At 35.1% G+C, this 21033-nt stretch overlaps 1 protein-coding gene and 1 pseudogene across 1 annotated transcript in view; one reads left to right on the top strand and one right to left on the bottom strand.

Moving 5' to 3' along the window:
- The window catches only part of CDH18 (cadherin 18), a 1453365-nt gene that overhangs the window by 328064 nt on the left and 1104268 nt on the right, over positions 1-21033 (top strand). The gene's annotated exons all lie outside the window — the stretch shown is intronic.
- Positions 532-1017, bottom strand: LOC122749246 (annotated as a pseudogene).

The raw sequence follows: 21033 nt of genomic DNA, 5'->3' as shown, positions 1-21033 counted from the left end.
GAACTGCTTTGGTAGTATCCCATAAGTTTTGATATGTTGTCTCATTATTGTCATTCTTTTGGATGAAGTTATTGATTGTTTCTATGATTTTTTGTTTGACCCATTCATTCTTTTTTTTTTTTTTAGTGAGGCAATTGGGGTTAAGTGACTTGCCCAGGGTCACACAGCTAGTAAGTGTTAAGTGTCTGAGGCCGAATTTGAACTCAGGTACTCCTGACTCCAGGGCTGGTGCTCTATCCACTGCTCCACCTAGCTGCCCCATTGACCCATTCATTCTTTAGGAGGAGATTATTTAGTTTCCACTTAATTTTTGGTCCATCTTTCCATGACCCTTTTTTACATGTAATTTTTATTGCTTCATGATCTGAGAGGGATGCATTTACTATTTTTTCCTTTCTGAATTTGACTGTGAGGTTTTTATTCCCTAATACATGGTCACTTTTTATGTACATATCATTTACCATGGAGAAAAATGTACACTTTTAAACTTTTTTCCCCAAATTTTATTCAATACAAAACATCTTTCCACTTTTATTGAGAAGGTTGATCATGTCCATGACCAAATCCACCTCTAAACTGGAATTCTGTTGCTGACCCAGTACCAGTCTCAGCACCAGATGGAGCAGCACTTCGTCTGTATGTGTCTCTGTCAGCTTCACCACAAGTAAACTAGGCAAGTTGCTCACCCTTCAGTCCTTTAGGCCTTGGCCTTCCTGTCTCAGGACAACTTCTTCGGAGCTTGGCAGGCACAATCTCAGGGGGCAGGTGAAGGTAATCACGGAGACACTGAATGCCCTCATTGGTGAGATACCAGTAGAAATTCCTCCATACAAACTGCTCCTTAACATAGCCACAAGACTTTAGAGACTGCATGGCCTTTGTGACATGGAGATTGGGCACATTCTTGTCTGCCAGCTCCAAATGCTTTTGCATGTGGACATCTTTCTTGGCTATCATTACTCCCTCCTTAAAAAGGAGTTCATAGATAGAAATTCGGTACTTCTTGGGCATCAACATCTCTGTGGTGGCTACATTCTGCTCTAGATGGAGCCATGGATAGGAAGGGATGTATACTCTTTTCTATCCCCATTCAATTTTCTCCAGAGGTCTATCATATGTAACTTTTCTAAAATTCTATTCACTTCCTTCACTTCTTTCTTATTTATTTTGTGGTTAGATTTATCTAATTCTGAAAGAGGGAGCTTGAGTTCCACAATAATATAATTTTGCTGAACAGTTGTGATAGACTCGGTTCTTCTCAACAATACAATGTTCCAAGACAATGCCAAAAGATTTATGGTGAAAAATGCTCTCCACATTCAGAAAAAGAACTATGGAGTGTGAATGAAGATTAAAGCATACTATTTTCACTTCTATCGTTGATTTTTTTGTTATTATTCATATTTATTCTTTCTTGCATTTTTTTCCTTTGGTTTTTGTTTCTTCTCTTATAGTATGTCTAATGTGGAAATAAATTTAAAATAATAAAATAAAATAAAATTTGTATAGGAAGTCAATGTTAACATGTCCAGTAGTTTATTGGTAATGTAGGAATGAAGTTAAGAATAAAACGAGGGATGAATATATAGAGTTGGAAATCTTATACATAGGGATAACAGATGAACCTACGGGAACAGGTGAATTAATGTAGGCAGTATAGACAACAAGGAAAAATAGTGTATAGAACTGAGTTGTGATGGAAACCTACGCTATGAGTGTAGAGGGGAGGGGACTGAGAAGGAATAGTTCAGATAGGTAGGAAAAGAATGATTATTAAAACAAAACAAAACAAAAAAACAAAGAGAAAAGAGAGTCCCTCTTTGGGGGAATAGAGAAATGGGAGGGGTTGAATTATCAAAAGCCATAAGTCAATTAGAATGCGGACTAAAAAAATGTACTAAAATTAGCAGTTAAGAGATTGGAGGAAGAAATTTCAATAGAGTGCCAAGGTCAAAAGTCAGACTGCATGAGGTTAAGTGAGTAGGAGTGGTAAATGGCATCAATAGGCATAAAAATACACTTATAATAAATTTTATTGTGAGAGATAGAAGAGAAATCTGACAATGGCATGAAGAAACTTTCTAGAACTTGAGGCATATGACTATAGCTTTTGTAATGATTGGAGTGATACCACCAGCTGGAGACTTACTGTAGAAGAGCTCTGCCCATGAGGTGAAGGTCTTTGAGGGCAAGACTATGCATCTTTTCTTTGGTGTCAGGAAGTGACGTTTGCTTGTGGGAGGAAGAAGGAGGAGGCTGGCGCTCTGACTTGGGCTCTTTCATGAGGACTCTGGTAGAGAAGGGAGCAAGAAATGTGCTCTCCCTTTAACAGATAGATGAATGTAGGCCTTTCTCTCTCTTTTTACCAAATTCTTATTCTCCTTAATAAATGCTTAAAAGCCTAACTCTTGCTAAAGCTTATAATTTATTGGTGACCACTCATTAGAAATTTTAGACAGATTAGCTAGAATTTTAGCCTTTAACACTTTCAAGAATACAAACACCACATTAAGCTTTTATTTGGGGGGGGGAGTGCAGGGGAAGTCAATCATATGTGAACATATCATTTGCCACACCAACAGGGTTTAACATAAAAATAATAAGAAAATTCTCTGGATAGGACAAAGCTAATTCTCATAGGAAGAAAGAAAAAAATAAGGCTTGTGACTGGAGGAGAGAAAATATGCTGAAAATTTCCCAAATTATTACCAGAGAGGCTAAGGATATCTAAGAGTTTGACATGAGCAGTGGCTCAGTTGCCTGTCCTAAGTCCAAAATGGAGGGAATATAATAAAGATGAAATGCTAAAATTCTGAGAATTGTGAAAGAATAAATAGTACTTGGTCAAAACTGAAACTTGTTTATATGAATTACAGGATTTTTTTTTTGCTTGTTTTATTTTTAACCTGAAAGACCCTACTATTTAATTAGGTGACAGTTCAAGGTGCCCTACATCCTGATGTTTGGTATATCATATAACCTCCATAAGCCTCAACATCTTCATCTGTATAATGAGGAGACAGATTAGGTGACATCAAAGGCCCCTTCCAACTCTTAATCCTATAATCCTGTTCCTTGCTAAAACTGACTTGCCCTTGTGTGGTCCTGAACAGATATCCTACTGATTCATCCAGTCATACCACATCTGTTTTGTTTTTACTCAGAAAATGTGTATCATCGATCATGTATTCTATTTTTATCATGTATATACTTTGAAGTCCTTTTCAGTCCTATTTCTTCTGTTGCAACACATATTTCTTACCATTTTCTTTCCCATGATAACCTCTGTTATACCTCTGTATGGCAAATGCATAAACTAAGGAAATAATTCATGAAAACACCTAATTCAAACTATGTAGCCCTCAAGGAATCTCTCAGGTTCCTTAGTATAAACTAAGTGTACAGTGAATAGGGCACTGGGCCTGGAGTCAGGAATATCTGAGTTCAAATCTGTCCTCAGACATTTACTAGTTGTATGACCTTGAGCAAGTCATTTTTCCTTTATTTGTCTTAATCCACTGGAGAAGGAAATGACAAACCACTCCACTATCTTTGCTAAAAGAACTCCAATTGGCATCATGAAGCATTGGACACAACTGAATACACACACACACACACACACACACACACACACACACACGCTCTGATGGAGCGAGCTAGGTGCTTCAGTAGGAAAAGTACTGAACCTACAGTAAGGAAGATCTGTGTTCAAATTGCAAGTGGGAGAAAATGTTTTGATGATAAATTTGAGAGCATAAATTAACTTCCCACAGATGTCTCCACTGTCCATTTGTAAAATAGTATGATGTTTTCCCTCAAGCTTAAAGAATTTGCCTTTGTATAACAGAAAACTGTTACAGTGCCGCAGTGGGGTTATTTTTACATCAGTGGTATTGGATTTGTACTCATCTAAGCTCTGCTCTCTTGCCTGGTCACCCTTGTAATCAATGGCAAACATTTAAGAAGCAGCTGGCTTAGGTTAGAGGTGCCAGCTGTGGCTGAGGCTGCAGAGCAGTTTCCTTGTGAGAGCTAACTGGACTAAACAAGAGTCAGAGCTGTGACCTTTGCTTCATTAGCACAGAACTCTCCCTAAGCTAATTGACCCACTTTTCAAGGGTTGAGCTACTAAGCAGTTGCAAAGAACTTTGCCCTATTAAATGCCAGTTAGATATAATGCAGTGTTTCAGCATGTAGTCTGTGGGTATTTTTACATCATTTAGTGTTATATTTTAATTCAGTTCAACAAATAGTAACTGCTATATTCAAATCTTTGGGTTAGGGGACAAGGAAGGAACCAATAAAAATGAGACAGTATCTCTGCTCCTGGGGTGTCTACAATCTAGAAAGATAGAAGACATACACTAACTCAAGTAGAAATTCATCAGCGTAAGAGAGGTCTGACTTCATTCCTTATGTTCTTTTATTTTTCCAGGGCAATGAGGATTAAGTGACTTGCCCAGGGTCACACAGCTAGTAAGTGTCAAGTATCTGAGGTCAAATTTGAACTCAGGTCTTCCTGAATCCTGGGCCAGTGCTTTATCCACTGTGCCACCTAGCTGCCCCTGACTTCATTCCTTATGGCTGGGGTATTCAGGACAAGACTGCATGCTTGAAGGATCGAAATCCTTTCAACAAAGAAGAGTGGGATATTTGCAAAAAAAAAAAAAATCACCAAATTAAATATATATATATCTCCAATCCATATATATATATGATAAGGAATTTTTTATGTTGGGAAAAAACTGAAAAAGTAGAAATGTAAATATGCTTGTCTAATTTCACACCAGAATTCTTAATACAAGAAAAGGGAAGAAAGAAAAAAAAAAAGTTTTCTTGTGGACAAGACTACACAATGAAATAAAGGCAGACAATTTGAGTCTAGTAAGTTTGGCATTCTTTTGTTGCTTAAACTGAGTCCAAGAGCATATCTTGCTATCTGTGCCCTGCACTGCATTTCCAACATTGAACAAACTAAACAGGACTGTTTATAAAAACAGCTCATGCATTGCTTAATGCCAAGCGCATTCTAGTGAAACAGAATGAAATCGCATGCTTTTAAAAATGTATAATATAGTCTCTTAAAGGCAAATGCTGTGTCAGTCACATGAATAATAAATGAGGAACCAGTGCCAAGGAGATAGGGGAAAAAAAAGTAAAATAGTACCTTAAAATGTACTTGTAAATAAGCACACCTTCATATCATTCTCATCTGTACTAAGTACAATTGAGAGGGAATAAAAACTGTAACTAAGCCATGTTTTAGAAAAAGAAAAAGTTGGCTTTAAAATATATCAATCAATGATTATAGATAGTCCTACAATACATTAATTTTCTCCATGCTTGAATTGTTTAATATAAATGCTTACTCTCCTTTTCATTCACCATGTGGATTATTTTTAAATACTTGCTGACATTTGAAATTGAACACCAACTGTAAGGCAAAGATATATAGTACAGTATAATTTGGTCCCACTTTTCTTGTCTATCATTTGATTTTCTTATTGTTCAATAAGATACTTTTCTTTTAGGGCTTCAGAATCATCAAAATGCCTGATTTAATTTAATGCAAATTGTTATGCCCAGTATTACAAATTGATATAATAAAGTTGTGATGAGGAAATTAGAAGCAAAGTCTAGAATGGTCACAAATCCAATCCCTTTAGACATTTAATATAATAGTTCTTGAAGGATCCTGAGGTGCCAGAGATGTCCCCAGGTAACCCAGTATTGAAATATTAGAAATCCATTGCCGAGTTTCATTTTAAGAACTTTATATTTAATTTAAGAATTCCTGTGTTTCAGTAACATGTGTAGAATGCCCTAATTAATGAATGAGCTATAATTGTGTGAGGGATCTTGGGTAATTGTTTCCTATTGTGCATGATCTTAGGCAATTTGACTTTCAGGTTTATTTCTTTGCTAAATGAGGATAATAATAGTTGTGACCTACCTACTGCACAGGGTGTCATGAGGATTAATTACAATTTTGATTGCACCAAATCATCCTATGTAGACACAGCTAAATTCACAGATTGTGTTGAGACACACCAGCATGACCTTGGGAAAACTCACTAACAACCATTTAAACAAATAGGGATGAGGAATATTTAAAAATATATATATATATATATATATATATATGTATATGTAAAAATAAATCATAAGAACAATTGTTTGTTTAGACAGGGGAGAAAGGGCTGAAAAAATAGAAATGTAATGATGCTTGACCAGTTTCATGGTAGAATAGTCTGTACTGTTTCCCTTCACTTCCATGCACAGATTGACAATCCTGTCCTGATTCTCTCACTACTTTATCCTCTGATCAACACATATCCCCAGGTCTATCCCAAGGGAATGAAGGGAAAGGGATAGAGAGTGGGCCTCCTAATGACCCCAGTAGTCTCACAATCATGCTAAATGAAGAAGCCCTGGGGGAAGTTCAAAACCCCTGAGTCATCCTGTCAAAGTAAGACCAGAAATAATAGCCAAAAGTCCTTTCCTAGAGAGTATGAATATCAACTAACCATCCTGTAGTAGTATCCCACACCCCCTCACCACCAAGCACTGGCATGAATAAACAATTGCCCTTAGGTCCAGGGTTCTCACTCCCTCAAATGCCTAATCCTGCTAAACTCAGATAATAACACAGTAAAACCCCACAAGACTTAACGGGTTGAGGGTACCCTGTTCCACCTGGATTCCTAGAAGATTGTTGTTTTCATGTTCTGTGGCCATCCCATGGTTTTATGAGAATCTCCCCTCAATAAAGCTGGCTTACTTTATTGCCTTGTTGTATTCTCTGTGTTTCACTGTAACGGATCTTGATAACTGTAAACTTTAAACTTTTAACATTAGGACTTGTAACCAAGACATAAGTCTTCTTGTCTTCTAGAAAAGCTTTTTTTTCCCCAGTGCAGGGAAAGGGGCCTATGGTAAATATATATGTATACATGTCTGTTAATGGCTAATATCTTAATATAGGTGAAAATGAATTCAAATTGACATCACAGGCAACATTGAAGGAAGGAAAAAGAAATGCAAAAGGGAAGCCTCAGCTGCAAAGATGGAAGAGAGAAATAAGTCCTTGCTTTTATGTTGGTGAAAGTAAAGGCATTAGAATTTGCTCTGGATTTGCTTTAGTTTCTTAAAGTATTAATACTAATATAACACTATATTCTGAGAGGCAGTTTAGCCTAGGAGATAGTCATTCTCTGAGTCAGAGCAACCTGGGTTCAAATCCCACCTGTGAACCTAAGGAGCTCATTTAGCCTTCCAGTGCCCAAGGCAAGGATCTGAGACTATTAATTACAGAAGAGTCACAGATCTACAAAGGTAGACAGATTTTATTCACTGGGAATTCTCTTCAGCAATGTAATCACAGGTCAGGCAAAAAAAAGCATATATGTATATGACACATTAAGCTTTGCAAAAGACTTCCTTACAACAAGACTGTGCGGTAGGTACTGAAGATATCATGATCTTCCTTTTATAGATTCAGAGAAGTTAAACAACCAGTCTATGGCTGCAAAGATTAGTAAGGAAAAAGTAGGATTTGATTTCAAGTCTTCATGATTCCAAGTTCAGCAGTCTCTCCTAACCATAGAAGAATGTAAGATTCTTAGAGATAGAATTATTTCATTTTAGTTTCTGTTGTTGTTTGATACAGTAACTGGTGGAGTCACAGAACTACCTCCCTGAATCATTGCTCAACCACAAACAACATGGCATCTCTCCCCAACTCCCAAAAGCAGGGGCCAGCACTATTTCTTTCCTTTGATGTATTCTAGGGATACACCGATTTTTCTCTTTCTATATTCTCCAATATCAGAATTTCATTAGCAAATTGACTCAGAAATGGAGAATTTATGACACCTAATTTTAAAGGGTCCAGCTGATGTCTCTATTCTCATGTATAATTGTTAAATATTTATTAATTTATCCAGAATTGTTTAAATAGCTACTATAGGCAGAATATTTTTCTAGATATTGGAAGAGAGGACAATGAATTTTAGGCTAGTAACTAGTAATACACTGCAATGGTAAAACACTTTATTGTTAATACACTTGGGGCACATTGTTGACTGATGAGATATTCCTTGTTGTCCTCTCTCTCACTGACCCGAATCCCTTCACTGCAGTACTGCTGCACTAAATAGTACCACAGTAGCCTGACTGAGCTAATGCAGTTCTCCAAATGCTGAACTTAAAGCCAGCGAGGGAATTGAGCACTAGAGAGAATAGGGAAGGGAAGTCATTGCTGAGGACAGGGAAGTCATTCCTGATGAATCTGTTGGAACTGGCCTATAGCAAACCCTGTATAAGTTTGTCTTTCTTTTATTAAGGAAGATTGTTAAAGATCAAAAGCAAAATGATACAATGGATGGAAGACTAGAGCAGAAATAAGAAGATAGGATTATGCGTTTGAATCAGGTTTGTTATTCAAGACATCTATTTATTCAATTTAACATGCTGTCTTGAAAATAAATGGGGTTTTAAGAATTAAAGGGTTATTTTGGAACACTTGGAATTCGTGCTTTAGAAGGTGTACAAAATCATTGAATGGTTGATCTTAAATGGTTATGTTTTTAAAATAAGACTATTGGAGTAAGAGGGAATTTATGTAATACTTGGGAAAATATGGAAATATGGAAAAAAGAAAATATTTGTGGTTGTATATATAATTTTGAAGAGATGAATATTAGGTTTTTTTGTTAACTTTAATCCTTATTACAAAATTTTGGAACATGCAAATACATATGGATAAATGTTTGTTTATACAAACTGTCGGCCCTAATGTCTCACCTAGTCAGTATTTACATTACTGAAATTTAAAGATATACTTCAACATTGACTTTACCATTTCACATTTTAAAGGAAAGGTGAAGTTCTAAAAGCAGAAAGAAAATTCTTTCATTTAAAATCATTTTATATAGAATTATAAAATCTGTAAAATCCAGAACTAGAATCAGTATTCATTTAAAAGGTCACTTTCATCTAAGACTGACACTTCTAAATATTTGTTTCAAACTTCTTTTAATTTGGATCTCTGCATTCTAATTTCATTTGCGCAATATTGAATTTTATTTCCAAAGGCTTTTCTCTACAGTGCATAAAAGGAAAAGGATGTTCAGAAATCTCCACTATGAAGGATCCTTGAATGGACAGAAAATTGAGCAGTGGTGATGCTGCATATAATCAAGTACTCTTCAATGTTTTCCTGAAGAAGGGGGGCACAAAAGACTTAGTTGCTATATATGTGTCTTTTCCCCCCTCCCTTTTTATTTCACTCTTCTTGTCATATTCTTTCTTCTCCTCTTCTCCACTTTTCATTCTCCCTCTGCCCTCCCCTATATTTCTTTTCCATGTTTTTGGGGTGAGAGGGCAATAAGGGTTAAGTGACTTAGCCAGGGTCACACAGCTAGTGTCAAGTGTCTGAGGTTGTATTTGAACTCAGGTCTTCCTGAATTCAGGGCTGGTGCTTTATCCACTGTGCCACCTAACTGCCCCCTCCCCTTTATTTCTTCTTAATTCTTTTATCCAGTTCTTTTCTCATATCTATGTCTCTCTCTGTCTTTCTTTCCTTCCTACTTAAACATAGGATCCTAATTATCTTGTTATAAAGCTAAAGAATTTACAATTACTGTAATTTTAAACTGTCTACTCAGAAACATCAGATTCCAAAGTACCAGAAAGTGTTTACATTAAATTTTAATACTTTAGTCTTTGAGATGCATGAACTCATTGATATAGGCATTCAATCTAGTCTTTGAAATTTTGATCTTTTTATTCTATGTATTTGGCTATTTTCTTCCATAAACAATCTATCAAAGATCTGTCTAACATACTAGAGACTATAATATCTTTTCATAAAATATCTTGTTGGTACTAGGGCAAATACATGCATAGCCTACCCATTACAATTCACTTTTAAAATTAACCAGTCCACCTTTCATTCTATATGTACTTTTTCTGGATACTATCTCTTATTCAAGTTCTTGCCTGCAAGTCATCATCAGTAATAAGTTGCAAACCACTTAGACACACTGCCACCACCCAGGTGCTGGCCCTCATAGCCTCATACCTGGACTATTACAGAAGCCTTCTGCTTGACCTTCCTCCTTCAAATATCTTCCCACTCTAATCAATCTCCCCACTTATCTGTCAAATTGATCTTCCTAAAGTACAGGTCTAATAATCTCATTCACAACCTATTTAGTTAACTCTACTTGCATCCTATTAGCTATAGGATGAAATATAAAATCCTCTGTTATGATTTTCAAGATCTTTATAGCCTGGTTCCCTCCTACCATTTTGGTCTTCTTATATCTTACTTCGCATCACATATTCTTCAATCCAGTGACACTGGTATCCTTGTTGTGCTTCATATAAACTCCATGCATTTTCCTTTGCTGCCCCAATGCCTGAAATATTTCCCTCTTTAAACATATCCTGGATTCTCTAGCTTCCTTCAAGCCCTAGCTAACACCCCATCTTCTAGAAGAACTCTTTCCTGATCCCTTTAATGTTAATGATTTCTCTTAATTGATTATCACCAATATATCATCTTTGTACTTTGTATACAGTTATTTCCATTACCTCTCCCCCATGAGACAGCGAACTCTTTGCCTTTAAGAAAAATTCCCAATACTTAGCACAGTACCTTGATTGACTGACATACTGATCTACCACAACTCTCCAATACCCTAAGGGTCATCTGTTATTTTGATTCTTTGGAGATTGTGTTGTTCCATGGTTTACAGCTATATGTCATCATTGAAAATATTTGTACTAAAAAGATGATATGTGTGTGACTATCTTGTGATTGTCAAAAATTTCCTAAATGCAATCTAACCCAGTCACTTCTTATTCAGTTCTATGCCTAGCTTATTGCCTATACACAGTCCCTGTCTAAGAAACACTGATAGACCTGTTAAAAGGACTGCTTTTCAAAGTGAAATTCATTGTCTGGGCAAGAAACATGTTTTCATGTGTTCAAACCTACTATGTTCTTTAACATAGGAATATTCAGTACATATTATTAGAAGACTTCAGAGTAATCACAAGAGTGATGTTAGGAATATGTCATGCATACCATAAAGTCATAATAAGTGATATAACCAAGTGCATCTCATAAAAATTAGCTGAAAAGGTAGTGATACAAATAGCCATTACTCTAATCTCCCATTTTTAGCTATTTAGTATCAAATATTTACCTTTATAATAATCCATGCTTCATTTTCATCATTTCCATTGTTATAGCCCATCAGAAAGCATCATCTAGTTAATTTGTATTGAAAGAAGAGAGACTGAGGAAAATAATTATCAAAATAATAATATCTGGCTGTATAAATATGAATACATAATTATGTCAGAGGATAGGACTATAAAGTTTGCAAAGCACTTTGTCTAATTTCATGTGAGATTTATATTAATCTTGTTATGTCTATGCTACTGATGCTATTATTGCCATCAACCAATAATGCTAAAGCACCAAGTGTCAGATGTTAGGTGCTTTAGATACAAATACAAAGAATATAGCTAATCCCCATTCTCAATGAATTTATTTATTTGTATGTTTGTTTGTTTATTTATTTATTTAGTGAGGCGATTGGGGTCAAGTGACTTCCCCAGGGTCACATAGCTAGTAAGTGTTAAGTGTCTGAGGTCAGATTTGAATTCAGGTACTCTTGACTCCAGGGCCAGTGCTCTATCCACTCTGCCACCTAGCTGCCCCTCAATGAATTTATAAAAGGAAAAATATATATGTAGAAAAATATACAGAATAAGTAAAAAAGAGAATAAAAACAAATTAAATTCATAGAAATGGAGGTGTGCTAGTAGCTACAAGGGGAAAGAAAATGTTCAGCTTGCACTCAAATTGATGCTTGAGCTAAGTCTCAGGGAGTGATTCTGTGTTGTAAATGAGATGAGTGGGAAGGTACTTTCCACATGTGGAAAAGGCAATACAGTGGGGTTTTTGTTTGTTGTTTGTTGTTTTGTTTTGTTTTGTTTTGTTTTGTATGAAGAATAAATAAACAGACAATTTTGCCAGAGAGATGAGTGTGGGAGATGGGGTACTGTAAAATGAAGTGAGAAAGATAGACTGGAATCTGTTAGTAATGATCTTTAAAATCTAAACAGAGGAGTTTATAGTTTATCCTATAGAAAATATAGGAAAGTTCCTCCTTCTCCTTTCCCCAATGGCACCAAGCATTAGCAGTTGTATGTAAGAAATTCCAAGAGATTAAGGTGCTATAGAATTATTAGATGCCATTGCAGCAAAATTCCTCTCCCTAGCTCTTATTTCTGCTGTCTCCTGCTCACTTCGCTGGTTAAGGTGTTTCACTTTACTGAGCAGAAGTCCTGGCAAAGTGCTATGTTTTCTGTGATCTATAAATATTATGCTGCTTTCTGTCAGTGATCTCTACCTCTTCCTGGGTGGCCACACTAATTTATAAGTCTTAAATCTCCTTGCAAAACCCTGACCTTTGTGTAACAACAAGCTTTCAAAATAATTAATTTATTTAAGTCTATATGATGGCCTCTAATAACCATATGAATCCTCCTCATCAGATTTAGGGAGTGTATTTTAAAAGAAAGGTTTTAAGTTAAATCAAAATTCCTCTGAGCTCCCAGTTAGGAAAATTTAAAACATTTAGACCATGATTAGGCTCTTTATCTAACTTTAGATTTCTACTTATTTTTATTCAACCTCTGGCCCCTCGTGAGGCAAAATTCAGTTTGCTAGAAATATTTGGGTAACGAAACAACAGATTATATTGCAATATTTGTGGATAGTCAAACATTAAAAGTGGCATTTGGTGAAAAAACTAATCTGTTCTTGAGAATTGAGACAGTCCTTATCCACCTAGTTATGTAGACAACCAGGGTCATCAGATTAAAGAACTGTAGGAAAATATAAGTCCAAATTTGACCTCAGACATTTCTAGCTGTGTGACCCTGGAAATTAACTCTGTTTTCTGTGTCCTTATCTACAAAATGAGAATAATTTTAGCACCTATCCCCCAGAGTTATTGAAATAATAACAAGATCATATTTGTAAATTTCTTTGCAAATTGTAAAAGTGCTAAATAAATGCTAGCTGATGTTATAAGTTATTATACCTATAAAGAAAATAATCTTTTTCAATGTGTCCCTTCTCTGCTGTAACACAATCCTAACTCTGTTCATTAGGATTGGATTGAAAATCTACCCTTTTCATTTTATGAATTCCCTTCAGATGGCTCCTGGAGTTGGAACAGCTTCCTAGCCTACTGAAACAGATATTCTGTCCAGTGTCCTTTCACTTTATCCAATGCCTTTAAAGACGAATCATACATGGTGTGAAGTCTTTTGAATGGTTGATTGATAGAGCTGTATTCTCATCCAGTTATGGTATCAGAACCAAAAAATATGGTAGGGTGGTTTCAACCTATGATTCTACCTAAAATTTGTAAATTTCACTGAGTCCTAGTCATGCAATCTAATAGAGTGGTGTCAAGTTCCCTCTGGGACAGACTGGACAAACTTAAATGTATATGAAAACAATGCCATCAATAAAAAAATAATAAACCATTTTTAAAAAGAAATATTCCATGGAGCTGTATAAGACAAGCCTCCCTCAGTTCTGAGCTGATTGGAGAAAATAGAGTATAAACTGTTCTGATTCCAGGAATCCTGCTCCTTAGCATAGAATCAATGAGAACTGATCATCTTTACAGGCAGTATCTTTCTCTTTGTTGTCCTGTTTGTGACAGGGATCCCCTATTGTTCCTTGTCACTGACCATGCCTGGCCCTGGTGAGTGGACATAGTAGCTGGCATTATCAAGGAGAAGCCTAACAGCTAGTTGTCTCTCACTTTAAAATTCTTAGTTTACCACACTTATCTGCTATTGCATTGGGTCACTTCTTTTTGCATCTTTTCTAAGTTTTTCACTGCCCATGGGCAGTAGGGTTGTAGCACAGAGAGTTAGTGGCCACAGCATCTGTAAAAATTGGTTTCTGTCTTGATAATATTATATTTTGTTAGTAAGACAACAACTCATGAAGATTTTTTCTTTCTGACCTTCAAACATTATATATGCGTATTTATACATATTTGTGTGTATGTATATATACACATATATGTTATATATAAACATGATTTTAATGGGGGCGGGTAGGGCAGAGGCAGCTTTCTCAAGACCTTTTTTTTTTCTTTAACAGCTCTTGATTTGAACAATTTTGTTTCATTTTACCTTTTTTGGGTTTCTTAATACTTATTACAGTCAGGACAACCTATCCTGCATAAATAGAGCAGTCTGTTCTAGATATTATTTCATAGTCATGGGAAAAATCTGAAAATCTTTTCTCTGATTTGCTCACCACACTAACATAGCTAATGGAAATTTTGTAAATAGTCTGCATAGTTCTGTGAAATATAATCCAAAATAATTCAGAGAACACAGCAGTCTTCAAAGTGGCAAATAAACAACTCTAAGCACTTTTCAAAATACACTCCTGTAATAATGTATGTATAAACATAATGTACATTTTTCACTTGAAAAACTTAGTTATGACTAGAAGCAACACAGAGCAAGATGATAGTTTTTTTTCTAGGTAGAATGTTTGTCTTTTCATGTTTTGCTGAAGTCCATTCTTTTATTTTACATATACATATATGATGCATGTATGCATATATACAAAAGCACACATATATATTTTTCATTCATTCATTCATTCATTCATTCATTCATTCATTCATTCATTCATCCATCCATTTGTTTCTTCATGAGAGTCAGCCTGGCTTCAAAATCAGTATATCCAGGATCTAAGTCTTGCCTCTGATACATATTGACTATATGATCCTGGCCAAGTGACATCCTCTAATGGTAATCATCTCTAGGGAAGGGGGGAGGAGAAAGAAAAGGAAAAAAAAATTAAAGAAATTTACATTATAACTTTATTATATATTTAAAAGGTATAGCAAGGTCTACATAATGGATTTGTAGTTTCATGTGCAATCATCTTTGTAAAATAATACTACGTTATGGAAATGTTTTATTCCACAAATTAAAAACAAAATGATTAAAAAAAAACCAAATAAAGTAGTGATTCAAAATGGAGGAGTGAAATGGGTGACTGTTTCAAGCTTCTTGTGCTAGGGTGTAAGGGCTGTGTCACTGACTTTCTACTCTGAGGCCTCTATGGCTTGTGGATTTATCACAGTCCTGTGCTTGCTCCCCATGCTTGCTCCCAGCATGTTGGCATGGCCAGGCCTGGTCACTCCCATCCTGTGGGTGGCCCTCCAGCTGGCAGCTTGCCCTCTCAGTTGGTGCTGGTGCATCTCACCACTGGCCTGCTGCACCACCAGCTTGCTGAGGCAGGATCAAGGGACCTCATTTGCTCCACTGTGGCCAACAGCTTCCTACTGACTTGCCCAGACCCCCTCAGTGCAGCGCTATGCTACACTTCCCCTTACACAAGTGAGACTGACCTTTCCTGATGTCTTCCAAATTACATCAAGTTGGAAGATTGTGTCTCTCTGGTTTTTTGTAGGTTCGGTAGTTTCAGAATCAATTTAGAGGCTTGATTAAATGTTGTTTTTGAGGTAAATGGGAGAGCTCAGGCAACTTACTGGCTTCTCTCTGCTATCTTGACTCTGCCCCCCCAAACCAGAACATATTTAAAATTTAATCTGTATTTATTAACACTTAAGTCTAGACAATCAACAAAAAAAAAATCAAGTTCTCATTTTTATTGTCTGTCATTTCAAAGGTGTAAATACACCAAAAATTTAACAGTTGGCTCTCATGAGCTGATTCAGTCTGACTTTATGCACACCCCTGGTTTCTGTCATCATTAAGTCTATGTTGAACCCTAATCATATGTGGTCTCCTGACATGTAGTTATGATATGAAACTTTAAACAACCTCTTTATGCAAAGAGGAACTGCTGACAAGGAGATCTGCTTGAAATTATATCCTAATTGATTTCCATAAATAAAATATCTTTGCATTTTCATCAGTGTTTATCAACAATGTTCATGTTTATATCATCCAAGAAGGTTGATTGAATCATTTTGATAAGTATTGGAATAGAGTTTTGCTGTTTTTGATCCCTTTGCTAAATAAATCATATGGAAGTAGAATTATTTATCTTTCCAATGATATTATTGAAATTAAGTCATGTGAAACCATGTCTTGTGGAAAGTGAATTTATTATATCCTATTAACTACTCCTGGATTCATTTGAGTTTTGGCTTATATATATTCTTCTGTGTAAATAAATTAGAAATAGGTGTTATGTTTTGAAGAATACTGTAGGAACAGAAATAAATTCTACGCTACTGTTAATGTTTTTTATGTAATAAACTCTTTACTCAATAATGATAATAAGACTGTATAGATTTGTGGAAAGGGGATTGTGATTTTTTTCTTAAGATGAACAGTTTACTCTGTAGTCCTTTATAAATATTCTTATGATATGTTTAAAAACCAGGAGAAATAAAATTGTGCCATATCTTTAAACACTATTAGCAAGGCTTACATGACATGATTCCAAAATAGATGTAGGATGTTAGAAATGGCTTTATTATGATGTTAAAGATGATTTAGTTATAATACAAACACTTTCACCAGACTGCTTTAAATCCTGTCAAGCATGATAATCAATGTGTAGGAAATAATTCAAATATAAATCTTAATCCATTTTAAATTCCTTATGTTGTAGTCTAAAATCTACTACAACTTAATATTCAATTTCCACTTTGTAATCATCTTAAACTTTTTAATAGACAACAGGAAAGGTGAATAGTTTGAAAGAACCTCTTCTCTCCTCCATCCACACTTGTAGGAACTCACTCACTTCTTTGTTCTTGATTCTTATCAGGAGTTGGTTGGCAAGTATTTGTGGCCTCTACTTCAGAATATTAAATGCAAATCGTACTGAAATTTTTATGTACTAACTAAAGAATAGTAGAGAACAGACAGATTTTACCTTTGCTGCTGTGTCTACGATCCATGTTCTCCAAGGGATGTGACAATGGAGAATTGATATCCTCTCTTTGATACCTTTTAATTACTAGGTACATAGAATTCCAAAGTTTTCACTACTCTCTTATCCTCTTTTGGCAGGCTTTGACTTGGCATTTCATTCATAATTGGTGTTTCTAGCAGAGAATCTCAGGGACATATTTGGAACCAGTTCTAATTTAAGCTGAGAACCTTTCTTATGTTGCTCTATGTGAAAGTGTACGATCTGAAATGATAACCCTCAGAGGAGAATGGTGAATTGGTCTAAAAAAAAGTGAGTCTTCAAGTTTTCATATGAAAGAAATCAATGAGAGAACCCAGCTGACATAGCCATATTTAAGAAATAAGCTCTGCACTACACTGGGATTGCGTCAAATAACAAGGACAATAATGATTTGGATGGCTTGTAGGAATCCCCCAAAAATCTCAATACTGAGACAGTGTCATAATCTACAAATAAACCATTTATTTTTGCTTCTGGCATGAGGGTCATGAAGATTTTCCTATGGCTTCTTATTCTTTTCATCTTTCCTTAAAAAAGGAAAGTACTTTCCCCAGTGTGAACACGTGTGGTGTACAGCCCACAGATAAAGGTACATGTCTTTCCTGACACAGGCTGGCGATATGAATTAATGAAGCTTTGAGGCTTAGTCTACTTATTGAAAGTAGAAAAGAGCTAAATGCAAACTCTCAGATTTTTCTGTTTGGATAGCTCCTCATTTTATTTGTTTGGTGGCTATATAAAGTGTCTAGAAAGTCTTGATATCAGAAAGAATGAATGTAAACAACTGGAGGGATGTCTTTTACCCCAAAATCCTAATGTACTTCATAAATTATCCTGAATTTAACCAGAACAAAAGCATACAAACGAAACAACCATGCAGGTACATTATGAGTATCCAGGATCCAAATTAATTGATCACCTATGGAAAATGGCATATTGGTGGCACTAAAGCCACTGACCATTATAATTTAATTGGACTGGTGGTAGGGAGTTAACTAGTTTTACCAAAGAGAAATGCCTCAGAAAGGAGGATGTATTTGCCTATGGCAAGCTGTTTAAAGTCAAGTTGTTTTATATGCTTTAACATTGGTTTCAACCCTGCTTATTATTTTGTTTATATTAAACTTAAAAAAGAAAGCATGGTGTTTGGGTGTTTTTAAAAGATTTTTGACAGATTTTATAAGAGAAGTCTAGTAGGTGCCTCTCAATATGGCAGAATGAATAAGTTTGAAATAATTTTGATGAAATGTTTTGTAAGGTAGAATTAATTCCAGAAATTAGAAACTAACATAATAAGTTCCAGTGATGGCTTTTATTTTGACATCACAGTATTTCTGGACATTTCTCTCAGACATCCCTTCCTTCTGGCCTAAGCCTTTCCTTTTAACAAAGAAAAAGAAATAAGACAAACATCTGATGTGGTGACCACACCTGCCAAATTTATACAATTTTGGCCTGTCTTGCTTTTATCAAAATGAAGAAATGTTTTATCTATTCTTTTAAATATTATGGGATTTTAAAATTACTCAGTTTGATTTCCTTTTAGTTAATGTTTATTTGCATTTTGTTGTTATTGTGTATATTGTTCATTTGGTACTGCTTATTTCAATTTTCAAAATTCCTCATAATCATCATTCATTGATAAAAAAGAGTATACAATTTCATTAAAATATCAGTTATTTTATAGCTCTTCCATAATTAATGGGAATCTTACTTGTTTTCAGTTCTTTTTGCAACCAAAACTATGACTTTGAATATGTTGTATTATGAATCAGACCTTAATTTGTATCTTTGACTTCCTTAGAGTTCATTTTTTGAAGGTTATGGAAAATTTATTCCCTTTTGCTAGATAATAACTGATTGATAGTTGTACCAATTTACATGTCCATCCTTTTATTTTGCCCAAGACATTGTAATTATGTATAATCAAAATTTTATATTTTTAAGATCTCCTTTCCCTTGTTTCATTAATAGATACCCGCTACCCATATTTGTGGAAAGTATTTCCTCTCATTCTCTCATACATTTTAGTGAGATTTAACATTTTATAACCGGATTAAGTACAAGAAATTAGATTTATTTTTGGTCTAATCCTATTTTATCATTCAGTCAATCAGTAAATAATCCTTTATTAATCATCTATTATATGCCAAAAACTATGCTGACCACCAAGAATAGAAAAGAGGGAGGGAACAGTTCTTTCTCTTAAGAAGCTCACTTCTTGAGTCTAATGGGGGGAGCCAACATATAAACAGCTTTGTACAAACAAGTTATGTATAAAATAAATTGGAACTCATCAGAAGAGGGCAGACATTGGGATTAAGAGAGATCAGGAGAAGCTTCTTTTAGAAAGTGAATTTTTAACTAGTACTTAAAGGAGGCCTGGAAAGCCATGTTTCTCCCTCTCCTACTTAATAAACTCCAGAGACTCTCTGTTACCTCAAGGATCAAATATTAAATTCTTGATTTAACTTTTAAAACTCTTCATAATCTGATCTCATCTACATTTCCACTCTTTTTATAGCATTCTCCCTTCCCACATACTTTGTGATGCTGTGACACTGGGTTTCCTTGCTGTTCATTTGAGGCTTACTCAGTTAATTTTGCTGAGTCTTGGCCATTTAAAATTTATAATCTTTGCTTTGTTAATTTGAGTAGTTCAATTTTTTTTATATTCACTGCAAATAATGTCTAATTTTTTAAATTCATAGTATTCATGGGATGAAATCATAGATAACAAGTTCTGATAAATTTATTTCCTCTCTGCAACCCAATAAACATTTGCAAAGCATTTACTATGTGCCAGGAACTGTATTGTATTGGGGATAAAAAAAAGAAGAAAAAACATAGTCCCTGGCCACAAAAAGCTTGCTATCTAAAAAGGGAGGCAACCCAAAAAAGGAAGCTAAGAAGTGGGAGGAGAGATGAAAAAAAAAAGGTAACCTGCAGTTATATGATGATAGTGAGTGAGTTCAGGAGATGATAAGGGGCAGAGATGCATGTGAATTGCAACCTCAGAGTTGTTTTAATTTGAATCACTTTTTCATACAGCTATAGCGAGCTTGGGTTAATTCATTTGGAAACTGCCTATTCATATGTTTGGACCAGTTAACACTCAGGAAATGGCAATTATTCTAATAAAAATATCTTGGGAATGAACCTTTTATCAGAGAAACTTGCCAATTCCCTCCAGTTAATTTGTTCCCTTTTAATCGCAGTTTTACTATATTTATTTGTGTAAAACTTCAGTTAAAATGTTTATGTAATCAAATAGATCTATTTTATTTCACCTTATGAAATAATTATAAAACAAAATCAATAACAACTCCAGTTTATATAGTCTATTAAGATTTATGGGGGCAGCTAGGTGGCACAGTGGATAGAGCACCGGCCCTGGATTCAGGAGTACCTGAGTTCAAATCCGGCCTCAGACACTTAATACTTACTAGCTGTGTGACCCTGGGCAAGTCACTTAACCCCAATTGCCTCACTAAAAAAAAAAAAAAAAGATTTATGAAGCACTCTTGTCACAATGTGGTGAAGTAGGTAGTGATTACATTTCACAGATTAAGAAATTGAGACTAAAATGAAGCATGCAGCCTAATAAAATTATATTTTCATAAACATATGTAGCATATAACTAACATGAATTAAGGAAGTAGGAAAGGATGTACTCATAAAAATAGAAGACAAAGGTATGGCTTAGTTTTGATAGTGATGCCTGTTTTTTGTTTGTTTTTACCATTGCCTTGGATATTCTCAATATAGTACAAGTCAATCTACAGGACTGCTTGGCAGTGGTGCATGAATTTGTATTTATCTAATTTGTGGTGATTTAAAGCATGTTTTTAAAGTGACTATAGATAGCTTGATTTTCTTCATTTGAAATCCAAGAAGATATTCCACATTGCTCCATGACTTCTCTCAAAAGCCTTTAATGAGATTGGAATCAATAACACTTTGCCTTCTGAAGATAAAAAAGACAACCAGCCCTCATCATCTGTCTTGCCTCCTAA

This window comes from Dromiciops gliroides, chromosome 1, assembly GCF_019393635.1.
Source record: "Dromiciops gliroides isolate mDroGli1 chromosome 1, mDroGli1.pri, whole genome shotgun sequence".
NCBI classification, from domain to species: domain Eukaryota; kingdom Metazoa; phylum Chordata; class Mammalia; order Microbiotheria; family Microbiotheriidae; genus Dromiciops; species Dromiciops gliroides.
The sequence above is the reverse complement of the archived record's forward strand: the minus strand, read 5'-3'. Positions and strand labels throughout refer to the sequence as shown.